The sequence below is a fragment of the Neopelma chrysocephalum genome, unplaced genomic scaffold (genome assembly GCF_003984885.1).
Source record: "Neopelma chrysocephalum unplaced genomic scaffold, ASM398488v2 Primary Assembly neopelma1_43, whole genome shotgun sequence".
NCBI classification, from domain to species: Eukaryota; Metazoa; Chordata; class Aves; order Passeriformes; family Pipridae; genus Neopelma; species Neopelma chrysocephalum.
Genome location: NW_020897702.1, coordinates 8,534,796 through 8,549,194, shown reverse-complemented (window position 1 = coordinate 8,549,194; position 14,399 = coordinate 8,534,796). Strand labels below are relative to the sequence as shown.

At 40.9% G+C, this 14,399-nt stretch overlaps 1 protein-coding gene across 3 annotated transcripts in view; it reads right to left on the bottom strand.

Moving 5' to 3' along the window:
* Positions 1 to 8,231, bottom strand: part of RDX (radixin) — a 45,153-nt gene extending 36,922 nt beyond the window's left edge. For 2 of the 3 annotated variants that reach the window (XM_027677254.1, XM_027677256.1), the window contains exon 1: positions 8,094 to 8,230. The gene's annotated coding sequence lies outside the window, so the exon portion shown is untranslated. Of the gene's footprint in view, positions 1 to 8,093 lie in introns of all 3 variants that reach the window. The other variant, XM_027677253.1, reaches the window with a different exon arrangement.
* Positions 8,232 to 14,399: the final 6,168 nt, after the last annotated feature.

Sequence of the window (14,399 nt, the reverse complement as noted above, 5' to 3'; positions counted from 1 at the left end):
CAAACAGTACACATTCCAAAACAAGTAAAAAAAGTGCTCTACATGTACAAAATACACTTTTCAGAAGATGACAAATAAAAAGCTACTAAATTAGCCAGTACCAGAATCTACAGGTCTCCAAGCAGTAACATCCTTTTTATTTTCTGTAGAGCATTAATGCACTAATGTGCAACAGTTCCTCAAGTGCTAGAAATTATTTTTAAAACTTTTTTTATCAAACATCATCTACTATTAAAAACCTCTAACACTATTTACAACGAAGTAAAAAGTTTGAAACATCATGAAGAAAAAGAAAAAACCTAACAATTTTAAAGCATCAAAACTGTATTTCATGTCTGTAAAATCACCCCATTTTTCTAAGCGAAGGAATTATACAGTCATTTTTCCCCAAATGAAAAGAAATGCAAGTACACCAACACAGTAAAAAAAGGAAAAAAATCTGCTCTGCTTGAGTCTTTTTCTTTCTTTTTTTTAAGCAGAAAGGCTGTAAGTTATGTCTACGTAGTAATGAAAGTATTCACTATTGTGTTCTGTTCCAAAAAGTTTCTATGTCTTGAAAAAATATGCTTGCAATACTATTGGTAGACAGCATTCTGCCTCCCTTTCAAGTCCATTCTAACTCAGAAAGAACAAGCAGCTAGTCACCTCCTTGCATAAATGCAAGTAATAACACCTTCTTGCACACATTTACAATAATGACTTCCATGAATCACACCTGTTGCTGGTTTGCAAAGAGTATCAAAGGCGGTACAATGCCTTCAAAAATAATATAAACTGGAATTAAACTTACATTAAGAAAAATGAGTGAGACATACTACTCAGAATAATCTGAGATTTCATTATTATAACTCCATGGCTGCAACAGATGAATAAAATTTTCAGAATTGTTAAAAGAAAAAAAAAGGATAAAACCAGAACATTTAAGAATAATCCAGTTATCAAAACCAAACTTTTGTATGAATGACCTTTCATTCATAAATAAAAATTAAAATAGGAAGTATTTTTATATATAAATTACCAAAAAAGTTAATTGTCCTTGCTTCTTGGCAATAAAAAAATTACAGAATTACAGTAAATATTAGAAACATTTGCACAGCAAAGTAAGGTGCCCCAGCACTTCATTTTTTATTTCTTTTTCTAATCTGTAGAGATATGTTTGAAAAGAGGGACTGAAAAGACAGATAAAGGATGGAAAGAGAATTTAAGAAACATCAATGCTGTTGGCTGATAAAGAAAATGAATGTTAAGATTAAGGATTACAGAAAAAGAAATCTAATGGTACAATGCAGTTACAGAGCAAAATTTTGTTTAATGAGAAATCAGTCTGAAAAAATTAAAACAGTATCTTTAAGCTATATTAATTATGATATAACTAATGCAGCCCAACTATAAAGGTATAATACTACATTTGTTTAGCATGAACACAATTACATTCCAGTAGCTTTTTTTTTTGTTTAATTCCAGAAGATATTCTAAAGAACTGGACAGTATCAGTAATGTCCCAAATGCAGGCTCACTGCCCAATGTGCAGCACCAGTTTACACACCGAGATGAGGTATCTCCATTTCTTTATTCCAGTCTGTGCAAAGCAGGGAGCTGGATGCTAACCCACAAAAGGCTGGCACCACAATCATCAAAACTTTACAACATTTATATATTGCAGCAGACAAAGGAATCAGGGTTTATTGGCTTCAAGCTACGTAGCTCTTACTGATTAGCATTCTACCTTCTATTGGTTAAATGATTCTCTCTTCTCATGCCCATTAGTCCACACGCTCAGTCACTCTCTTCTGTTGAGTTCATGACTTGGTGGGTCCCAAGTCCTGGTCGCAATCTCCCCCCTGCCAGAATTACCTTTTCCAAGTTGGAGCTGATTCCTGCACAATTGCTGAGTTGGCTTTGTTAGTTTCTTCCTTATCTTGGGAGTTCTGCCGAATGTCCTTGTGGCTTGCAAATTCTGCATTCCCTGTGCCCACTATCAGTGGTACATCCTTCTCCCCAAGCTTTGTTAACCTTCCCCTGAATCTGAGACCATTGAAGCATGTCAAGCCCTCAACCTTTACAAGGCAATTCTACCAACAAGTAATTTATCTTTCTAACACCCCAACATCAGCAGTAAGACTACTATTCCAAGATACTTTTAAATGTATCCTTGAAAAATATGAATATACATTTTCCTCAATTCCTTGCCCTCTTTATTTTTAAACCACAAAAGCTTTCAGGGAGGGCAAAAAAAATAAAAAAATCGGGTGCTTACAACTCTGGCTTTTGATAAAAATTCAACAGCACGTTTCCATTTCACAGAATAGATTGTCTCCTCTTCTCCCCCCTTTCCCTAATGTACTTCTTGGAAAAATTCAAGGGAGTAATAAAAAACAAAACAAGCCTAGTTCTAATATCTGCTAAAGTTCGCAGGATTCCAAGCTGTGGTATTCCCTATGTTCACCTTTTTGACAGTAGAGGTTCATGCTTGAAAAACTGAAGGCAGACTGAAGCCCTAGAGTTACACTCAGTTAATTAACTATGCAAAAGCTAAATTAGATTCTCATCCACCATTTTGTAAGCGTGCCAACTCAACAGTACCAAAAGGAATAGAAAGTAGCACACTATTTGTATGCGTCTTTAGTTACACTAGCACTGAAAAGAAGGGGTATGGTAAGATGACTGATAAGGAAGTCCAGCCTCCAGGACAGGAATGACAGCATATGGCACAAGACCGAGATCTCGAGAACATGTCTATCACTTTCTCCAATGGCTGTCCTACCCTCATACATTTTTTCATTACAAATTCTTCCATGAATATGTCCCAAATTTTTGCTTTGGGTTTTACCCAAAGCCGTTGTTATAATACTAGCAACAAACCATAAATTACTTATTTGAAAACATATTTTAAAACCTTAGGGTAATTTTTAAAATCAGAAACACAACTACAAAGTTTTATAGGTTAATTCTATGTCATCAAACCACAATTGGTAGACACGTGTTTGCATGCAAGAGAACAAAGCTATCAGTAAAAAGCAAGAATCCTCTTGTGCAATGAAGTCTCACTGTGAGCCCCACAGATTCACAGATCTTATGGGCCTGAGAAATTATCACAGTATATGAGCAACAGGAAAAAAAAAAAAATCTGTGCAAAACAGATAGCAGCCCAGGTATTTTTGTTGAAATGCTTGCTGTAGTATCTTTCAGTAGAGTAAAGAAAAAAACAACTATCATTTCTTAAAACAAACAAAAAAAGAAAATTAATAAATTTATAGCCAACTATGCTGAACTTGTTTCCATTTTATATCTAATGCAAAAAACAGCCTGTGTGTATATGCTTTCATACGCAAAATGTTGTGCAATTTCAAAACATTCAAATCACACAGACACATTGCAACTATTATATGTATATAAAAATCAAGAAGTTTGCAGATCTTAAAATTGTGCAAAAATTGAAAGCAAATAAGCACTGAATAAAACAAAAAGCACCCTATCTGTCCCAATTATTGGCACCAGCTAACATTAAAAACAACACACATATAAGGAAAACATTTGGCCAAAAGAAACCAAAAATCACAGCCAGGCAAAATATTGTGCATCTCCATTATTATTACTGGAGTGGGAGTTCACTTTTGCTACTAACGCATTTCAGATAAATATATATTTAGCAGATGCAACCACATCAGTTTTACTTAATTTTTAACTTTGAAACAACTAATTACCTGTAACGCTCATGTGAAATGGCATTGCAAATAGAGGGAAAAAAAACCCAGTCAATTGGGATTAGAAATTATATTCCTTTTGCCTCCAGGATTCCGAAACCAGCTTGTGACCTACTACACATCAAGGCTCATCTCACTTTGACATTTCAATTCCTAAAGATGCCTCTTCCAAGTCAAGATTAGCAGGGTTGTGACTTTGCAGACTTCCTACCGCTACAACACTGAAGACCTTCAACAGTGTATGCACTAATCTGGACTCTGGACCAAAAAAAAAAAAAAAATCAAAGTATCAGCAGGCTCCACATCACAAACAGACAAAAAAAAAAATCATCCAGAACATCAAGAATTCTCTTGAAATAAAGAACTGTGATGTCAATTCATTTCACCACAAGAGAGTTAGGATTTTTAAATCAGTATCATCCATGTTTCCAGTTAAGCCACAGAAGCCAACAAGAAAAGCAATTGTTAAAGATGACAAAGAAAGCTTTCTTCAGAAAATGATGGTGCATAAAATGCTTGATGCCAAAATTCTGTCAAATAATTTATGCAGCAGCTGTTTTCAAAAGAAACATTCATACACACAGTTATGGGTCTGAGGTCAGGTGAGGATGGGACAGGAGGCAGAAGGCTTGAGCAGGATGCTTGGTTGGTGGAGAACCGGCACTTAAAAGTAGAGTCCCTATCTGACAGCTTAGGACCTTCTCTCAGAAGCAGTTTCTCCAGCAGCATCCCTCCTAAACTCAAGCAAAAGGTTCATCATCTGTTTTCCTGAATAGAGATGGCAGAGACCACAGAACTTTAGCCACAGCAATATAACTCACTCATTTATTTACAGGAACTTATTTAAAATTAATATACTTTCTCTTTTCAAAGTCTTATACCATTCCATTTTTTGCAGTACCTAAAGGTTTTAGATCTTTGGGGAGGCAGCAATAGGTAACTTAGAGGCCACTGTACCTGACTAACTCAGATTTCTACAGAAACACTTCTCCACTCCAAAGCAGTCTGTGAATGCCTGCAAGGCAATCATCTTTCACACTAACAGCTCCCTAATGACACACTTGCTGCAGTCCAATAAAGCAGTTCATTTGCCACAGACTTTACTTCTGCATACATCTTTTTCAGACGGACACAGAGATCGCCCACACAGTTGTCTGCAATATAAGCAAACCATGGGGGAACTAAAACAAGACATTTATCTCACAGACAAAAAAAAAAAAAAAAGAGAAAAAAAACCCAAGAAAAATAAAGAGCTGAATTCTATACCTAATATGTAATAATTGAGATTTGACCAGTGGTAGATATCACATGCAGAGTTTTACATATCAACTTTTTTTTGAGTACTGTATCTTTCCCTTCCTAAAACCACCATTTCCCCCAATCCTCCCTTCCCTGAAATACCCAAGATAGGCTTGCTGTCCCTGAAAAATAACTGCAGTATAACTAGTATAACTATTACACATTCAGTTTATTTATAGGAAAACACATTTTGAAGAGTGAGGTATTGGAGTTCCTGAGAACCTCAGAAGCACACTTGGCAGCTGCCAACACAGTAGTTCAACTAAAAGCAACACAGACCAGTCAAAGAACATTCAGGCAATGCTTGCAGTTTTGCCAGTTAGTAAACTGGTACATTTTAGACATGCCATACAGTTTACATACAGTTAATATTTACTAAGTTTAATCTTATTTATTAAGTATTTAATGTATTAATATATATATTACTTTATCATAGTATTATATGATTTAATTTATTTAACCTATTTATTAAGTATTAACCTTCACTTCAAGTACTCACAACTGCACTATTTGAAACAACCCTAAGATTCTGAAGAGTCCTACAATGACAGGATGGCCAATGTTACCATGCACCAACAAAAACGGAAATTAAGAATGGAAACTAATGGAAGTACTGTTGTTTCTAAGCAAAATAAGCCTTTCTCTAAAAATATAGTTAGCAAAGAAATACAACATAACTGAAATGTTGGGTATAATGCCATCTCAAGCCATATTTTCTGAATGACACTGTTGAGTCTCTTAGAACTAGTTCCATAAAATAAAGGAAACTTATGAATGTGAACTGACCACTCACATCATTCTCCATATACAGTAACTAGAGCTATTAAATTGAAATGTTCCAGTGTAAAGATTATTAACTCCCTTTTCAGGCCAATGTAATATTTCTTCTTCCTTGTACTATATGACTTGAATGTTTCATTTCACAGAGTGATTTATAAATGTCTAAAGCAGAAAGAAAAAAAAATTTAATTCAAACTACACCTGAAAATTAGCCTACTGGTACAGTTAGCCCACTAATGCAGCTTTTCAGTGTTGAAAGGAAAGAGTTCACCTAGGCCCCCCTCAGCTCTGGAGTAAACTCGCTGAGCATGCAAGATACACTGAGTGCTGCTTTAATGGGTCAGTATCTTTCAACAATCAGTACTTTCTTCAGAAGTTTGTATAAAGCTTTGTTTACATTTACAAACTTGAAAATCCTCCCTTTCCTCTACTCCCACAGACTCCTAATGCAATACAAAGCGATAGGACAGCTTTGACGTACTTAGCACATCCAACAGAAAGACATAATGCCTTAAACAACTTTCCTCTTCACCTCTGTCAACAGAAGTACCCCTTCTCAAAAAGCAGAGCAAGACTGTTGAAGAAGAAAGGCCGTATACCTATCCTAGCAAAAGTTAAAGGAACTTTCTTTACAAGGAACTGCCTTCTAATGTCATAACCTCTACACTTCTTACCCCCCCCAGTTTTGTTCCTTGTACGTGGATCCATACCCTCACCCTCTTTACAGCTTCACCCAATGTTCTGTGAAAGTTTTTTTCTGGCAGTTCTACCACCATCAAGCGTTGCGACGCTCTCTACTGCAACGGCAGAAATAGTCAGACCAGAACTCTTTCTATCACCTCTACAAACACTATACTTTTTCTTTCAGTCAGCACTCAAGGAAAACTCTCTGGACAGCTCCTGACCTGTCACACCACGTCATTTTCCATGCATTTTCTAAAGCTGTTCGTTATACTTTTGCTCTCCAGTCTCCCAACCTAATAGAAGAGCTGTGCTGCTTCAGGATAAAGCTTGGAAATATGCCACTGCCTTGCAGTTGCCATTTGCTGGGATGTTGCTTATCTGGGAACATTGCACTGACTTGCAGTTTATTTTTCTCACAGTCCCTCTCAGGCTAAATCAATAGATCAACAGAGGTAAGTCTTATAACCCAATAAACAGTTACTACTTGTCCCATCTCTAATGATTAAAAAACTACTTGATCACAGCAGCCATAATGTTACTGCGCTCCAGCCCCACGTCCTCCCTCATGGCACACGTTGCCCGGCAGCGCGGTGCCAACGCACTATCTCAGAGCTGACAGCAATAACGGCGGTTCCACAATCTTCTGAACACGTCAGGGGCCGTGCACGCAGATGTATCCCCAAACCACTCCTGTGGCACAAACACAACGGCAGGCATCTCTGATGAAAGCAAAACAAGAGTGAGATGCACGTCTGAAGCCTGACACAAACCAGTCACAAAGGCAGAATTAATTAAAACTCAGAACTGCCACTCCCAAGACTCAGTTTAAAAAACTGAATCTTTCTAAAAGCCTGTACCAAAAAGAGGAACATGAAATACTTGTCTAGGGTGTTACATAGACTGGAAAAGACAGCTTAATAGCACCTTACCACTGAAGTGATTAGTTGTGTTGGTATAGAGTCCAAAGAGGGGGGTTTTTTTCCACGTTCAAATTAAGAAAACTGACAAAAGAGAAGCAAATTCCACCAAGTTGAAACTAAAACCTCTTATCTGCGCTAAACTTTAAGAGACAAAGTTAATTACAAATGCCTACGACTTGTACAACACATTAATCCATTCAAAAAACAATGCACAAAGGCTCATTCAGGGCCTCTGCACCCATTACGTCGGTCAGTACTTAAGGACTCTTAAAAACGCACATTTGTCGAAAACAATAGACAGCAACAGATGCTCCACAGCACTTGTTTATGAAGTAATTCCTTATTATTCCCCCGCACCGCCGCAGTCAGTTGGCCCGACCCGGCTGCCACATGTCTCCTCCGGTGTAACCTCCGCGCCGCGCCGCCCAGGGACATCAATAATGCACGGGGGCTGCGCGGGCACGCGGGGCGCGCTCCCGGCATAGCCAAGCGAGCCAGGGGTCGCCACCCGCGCCCCCCTCTCGGGCGGAGGCGGCGGGCGCTCCGCACACGGGCGGTGCGAAGCCGCGAACCTGCCGCTGCAACAAGTCGCCTGGTGCCCCTCCGCCCACCAAGAGCTCCTGCGGGTGGGGTCCCGCTCCCGCCCCCCCGCTGCCTACCCGCGGCCCCGCCGGCAGCCGCCCGCGCCCCCCGCTCCCCACCTCACCTGGGGCTCCGCTCCCTCCGCGGCGCCAGGCGGAGCGGATGGACGAGCCCCCCGGGCAGGGTGCGTGGGGCGCGGCGCTCCCCGCTCCTGGCGGGGCAGGGCGGGGCGGTGTGTCCCCCCCCCGCCGCCCCCTCGCAGCGGCGCAGGAGGCGCGGCGGGGCCGGGGCGCGGAGCGCGGCAGGCACTGTGACAGCTCCGCAATATGGCGGCAGCCGCCGCCGTTCGGATTTTCCCCCCTATCAGATGTGGCTCCTGCGCCCGCACTGCGCACGCGTGGCGCGGCCGGGCATGCGCGGCGGGCGGCACGAAGCCGGCTGCCCGGAGGGGCGCGGGGGCGGCGGCCGTGAGGGGCTCCTGTGCGGGATAGGGAGGGACGCGGGCCGCGCCTTCTGTGCCGGGCACGATTAGGGCGGGACAGGAAGCTCCCGTGAGGAGACATCAGAGAGTGTCCACCCTGTGAGGCGGCGGTCCCTCTGCACCGGACTGCGGCGCTCTGTGGGAGCCGGTGCTCGGGGACCCCGCGGATCCCGCCCGAGCGCAGCCCTGGCCGTGTGATGTGTGTGCCTGTGCCCGCTGCTCCAGCAGCACAGCTGCCCTCCGGGAACTCCCTGCTCGCCTGAGGAGGGGGTGAGAAGAAGGGGCTCTCCCGTTAAAGCAGCCGGGCGGCGGGAAAGGAAACGTCGGTGAAGCCTGAGTCAGGGAGGAGGCAGTCGGTAGCGTGGGTGTTTCCCGTCCGAAGCCCGCCAGAAATAGTGCCGCCTTTTTGGCAGCGTGCGCTCAGGGGACAGGGTGGGAGGTCGGGTGTTTCTCCAGATGGGAAGGCACGGAGCTGGCGATGCCACCAGTTCCGGGGTGCAGCGGGCAGGAGCGGGGCTCGGCGTGTGCTGAGCCAGGGGCTGGGAGGGGCCGAGCTGTCATGACTCGAGAGGGATACCTTCAGGGTAAGAGCATGCAATGCAGTTTGAGTGGAGAGCACTGACCCTCTTCCCCTCCTCCGTCTCATCGCAGTGATGGGACCCTCTCTCCTTTTTCCATCACTCCCTTGTGTGAAACAGTCGTACTGGGGGATGGGATCACACTGGTTTGTTTTTTTCATGCACATATATTCAGTGTTTTGTATACAGTCCCAGTGGGGATGGAGAAGAAAATAGTACTAAGGAAAATCCTTCTGAAGGACAGAGAGGTTGAGGCAATCCCAGCCCTCACTGTGCTTTTTCAGTTTATTTTTGTTTTCAAGAAAGTGAAGGTGCTGCTTGAGCTCAGTGGCAACCCAACCAGGGAGGCCAAACAGCAAAGCTCAGTGCAAAGGGATCCACTTGAGCTACCAACTCTGAGTCATGCAGCTGCTATTAATACAGCTTGCCCTCTGGCTGTCTGATAAAGAAAGGTTGGGGGAAGAACCATGAGAAATTTTCAATTAAAGACTGCTTCCAAAAGAATAAAAAGAACATTCTAGGACAAATTTGCAGCGGGGAGAAGGGGAAGAAGAGGAAAGCAGCCTGGCAAACAAGGAATAATCTCCCAGAGAATCTGTGGGAGCCTCATTGACAAAATTTTTTATTTATTTGGACAAAACTTAAAGAACATTCCAATAAAGTAGATGACTACATAATACAAACTATGGTGAAATGAAATTGAATTATATAAGCTTGAATTTAATTACTTCTAGAGACATTTAATGAGTTTATGATGATTTTATGCATTATATTGCATATTTGAAACAGGCATTTCTCTCACAGTCATCATCAGAGAACTTGAACCTCTCAGTCTATTAAAGGTATGTTCAATTTCCTGCCACGGACTAAAATTTCATTTCTAACTTTGTTTATGTCATTTTGCTCCAAGGAAAAAGTGACAATGGCTAATTCCTCCTTTCTGTTCTTCATTGCGGAGAACATCCTGGCATGAAATAGAATATTTTGCAGTATGTTACTCTTCCAAGTGTAACTTAAGTGTAACTTGCAGCCTCTGCAGTTACACAGTTTCACTGACCAGCACTATTAGTATGCAGCCTACTGTTCAGACAGCCTTTTCTGCAGATCAGAATAAGGGAAACGAAAAAAACAAACAAACCCCCGGGAAAACAAACCCTGTTTCACTCAGCAACCTAAATAAATTAACTATGATTCACTGCAGTGCACAGATAAAATGTGTTTGCTTTAGTTGACCGAACTAAAGGCTTGCTTTTCTTCCAAAACAGTCCGTTCAAAACTGGCTCAGATATAGGACTTGCATTAGGGCCCAGTTTCTTTACTAGTGTTGATAGCATGAGGAATAAAGTTCCTTTCAGTTCCTGCATTATCACCGCAGGATATGCTTTATCTCTTATCCTATTACATGAAGAATATTATTGCTCAAAAATGTCAAGATAAATAATAGCCTTATCTTCCTTGTCAACAGTATAATGTGATTTCCTTCTCACCTTGCTTCCTTAACAAGGTGTAAAATTGCAGTTTGTATGATAAAACAGGGCAGTAAAAACAAAAGTGTAGTTAGAGATCGTGTTCTTTATAGCCATGAAAATGAAACTAAAGAAAGAACTACAGGCAATAAAGAGAGCTTTCAGATACCCATATCAACTTAAATTACACCGTTCTTTAAGAGGCAGGTTATAAAGATGAAGGTAATGATAAGAATGCCTTAACTGCAAGACATAAACTTTTATCTTCCAGTGGTAATGCCAAAACAGAGCTCTTCATTAAAAAACAGATTTTAAACTTTCATTGCCCAATCTGAGAAATCAATCCTAGAATCCCTTTTGAAAGTAAAGATTTCTGGGCAAATGCTTCTCCAGTGCATCTGCAAAAGCATAAAGCAGTCAGTAAAGACCCAGTCTTCACTGTGTTAGAATCTACTTTCAATAAAGCTAAATGTACAGTTCAAGGGGCATTTACTAGACAAGGCATTTTGGAAAGGAGAACTAAGAAGAAAAATCACCATCAGGAATTTCTGATTTTTTTTTTAACTTTAAATGGTATGCAAAACACCTTTACTTTATCTGCTAATTCAATTAAGATTTATGCCATCAGCTAGGATAGAAGTATAGTTCTGCCCCTAACATGGAAAGCTATATGTGGACTTAGTCTACCAACCTGGAAGCTAGCCACTCTGGGAATATTTATATATATGACTCAACACACATGTGCTCAGCTATTAATATGTTGACAGAAACAGACCTTACATTGTCTAAAATTATTGCAGGGTAATTTTACTATTACTAATTGTATGGTGTAAAACCAAATTGGTTTTTGTTTTGTTAATATTTGAATAACAATAAAAGGATATGTTGCCTTAATGGACATTAATCGTATTTATTTTTCCAACAAGTATGTTACATTGCCTTTTAAAGTCTGCAGTAGCAACAAAGGGAATTTAAAGAATTTTGTGGTCATTAGATGAATCCAATTCACAGATATTTTAAATATTTGGTGAAGTTAAAACAAATGTCTGAAGTCATAGTTTTATGTCTGTTGTTAAACTCGTCTGTCATTTAAAATTTAATGTATCTAATTCCTAAAATTATTTTTCATGCATGGTATTAAAAGACCAGATTTCAATAAAAATAAAAGGCTTCCAGTAGCAACACTGAGCATTCCAAATTGCCTTTATTGCATGTGTATATACAGTCTCCACTTTGATCAAGTTCAAAAGGCAAAATATGGTATGACCCTGGGGGAGTTGTCTTTTTCCTTTCTGAAACACCATAGGTGTGTGAAGCTTACTTAGGTGTCCTCCGGGACCATGGTCCTGCACTTTGGCAGCACCTCAATGAGCCTCAGCTCCAGTGAAGAAGTCAGTGAGTCCAAGTCCAGCACTCTTTGGTTGGATAATTAGATAGCACGAGTGTTTTGATGGAGAAGGACAGACCTAGTGTGCAAAAAGAAGGGGAATTCTGCCTCCTCTATGGAGACATGCAGGAAACAGAAAGCACCTGAAAGCCTGACCAAAACACCTGGCAAACAGGGGTCAGGATAATCTACTGAAGCCCAGTGCTGGCAGCTGGCTCAGTGTCAGGCCATTCTACCTGCTCATTTAATAACCCAGCTGGAGGGGCTTAGCCTCTAACATCGACACTGTAACCTGGCTGGCCAGCAGACACCTTTACCCTTGAAAATCTGAACCGTTGTTTGCAAAAGTATTTTCCTGCTGCCCAGTCAATTCCTGCAGGTGGAAGATTAAAGGGGAACATCGTTTATCTTGATGACTGCGCCCACCAGAAGCCCAGGGCTGGGCTGAGTGAGAGGCCCAAAGGCTTTACCACTGATCATCTCTCACACAGGACGACTTCTTCCAGTGACACATTTTTGTTTTTCTCTTGGGTATTTAGTCTCTGGTACTACAGCAAAGATACCACAGTGGTGTCAGCCTTGCTCAGGGCCAAATTTTAATACCTTTTCTGCTCAAGACAGGAAGTAACAGAATCACTTGTAGAGGAGTGTGCTTTTTAAGTGCCAAATATGGATCTCAGTAGTTCATCCTTAGTGAATCAGTATTTGCATCTCTGTGGTAATAATTTGCTAATTTAATTTTTATACACAAAGTGTGTATTACACAGCCCTTATTTTCCATCTATTATTTCTCACAGAATATTCAGAGTTGGAAGGGATTCACAAGGATCATCAAGTCTAAATCTTAAATGAATGGCCCATACAGGGGATCGAACATGTGACCCTGGCGTTATGAGCACCAAGTTTTAACCAACTGAGCTAATCTCAATGACCATTATAATTTTATTATTTGTTTCTGTAACTTGGTAATTGCACAAGAGGCAGGTTAACAAATAAAGCTGCTTGCAATTAAGATTGGGGCAGGCTGTCTGATCTCCTGTATCTGAGATGGGACAAATCAGCTCATGTCACTGCTCTTGTGTCATGTCACCCAAACATGCCTTCTCTGATACATAAGGTTGTCATCTAACAGCTGACATTTAGCTGCAGTTCCTGCTTCTGTCCACTTAATGTTTTTATCTTATCATAGTTATAATTATAATGACAAGTACAAGTTGTTCCACAGTGACAACATTGCTTTTTTAGTGACAGTGTTTATTTTGGTTATAATGTGGCTGTAGCTGAGTCCTGCCCATAGCATTGGAAATCAAAGCAATTCATAACGATGGAGGTATTCCCTTCAGCGAAATAATATAAAGTATTTACAACAAAATAAAATAGTATGTAAGATACTAAGCACAGTAAAAGGCACCAATCCAGACAACTTCTTTAATTAAACTATTTCTGTGGGGAAAAAAAGGAATATGGTTACCAAGGAATTGGATACAAGTGTTTGAAAACCTGAAAAGTGTATACAACTGTTAGAACCAAAGCAAATGCTTTTCAGTGGTTTTGTTGTTGGTTTTGTGTTTTGGGGTTTTTTTTGTTTCTCCTAAGGTGCATGTACACTGTTTTGCAACGCAGCCATACAACTTTGTGAATAAGTAAAATAATAATAAAAAGTAGAGCTTTTTACTAGGAATCCATCACTGAAGTATTTTTAGGTCCTGAACCCTTCTAATTTTATTGCATTTACTTGCTTCTTTATCAACAAGCAGAAATAAGCAAAACTGTAGAAGGAGTGTCTAGAACTTTTCAACTATATTCTTAAGACTTTGTCATCTCCTAGTTTTACCAAAATGGACATATCAAAACCTCAAAATAGAAGTATATATTTCCCCACAATTCTAGCCTTTTTTTAAGATGTGAATTTCCTGGAATATTTATATATATGGAGGGTGTGGAAGAAAAGACATCGGACTGGGAGAGATACAGAGCCTGGCGTGAACTGTATGGAGCCTGAAAGGACTATTTGCTTATGGACATTCGTGTTATCCCCAGTTCTGAACCCAGTTTTATGTACCCTCACAATTATCCCCATATTACTCCCTATGGTTTATATTGTTTAGGGCTTGTTCAGACTTGCCCTCACAGTTTTCCCTCCAAAAGTTGTTTACTCCCTTGTTCTCCCCTGCTTTCCCGCTCCTCTGCTACTGATTGGCTGGAGTTCGCCGCAGTGCAGAGAGAGCTACCATTGGTCCCTTCCCCTAGATACCCAGAAGTTACACCCACCTTTCCTTTATCTCCCAATCCTGTTTTACCCTGACCTGTCAATCCCTTACTCTGCCCCAGTTGTGGAACCTCCCCTTACCCAAACCCTATTTAAGTCAGTGTCTCCCTCAATAAAGTTGCCATTGCACCCTCACCTTCTACTGTGTGAGAACCCTTTGTGCAGTGCTGCGTCCCTATTCCCTTTCCCTCGGGCCGTGGCAGGAGGGGAAGGAAAAAAAGAGTGAAAATTGATGTAGACTGTTCAGAA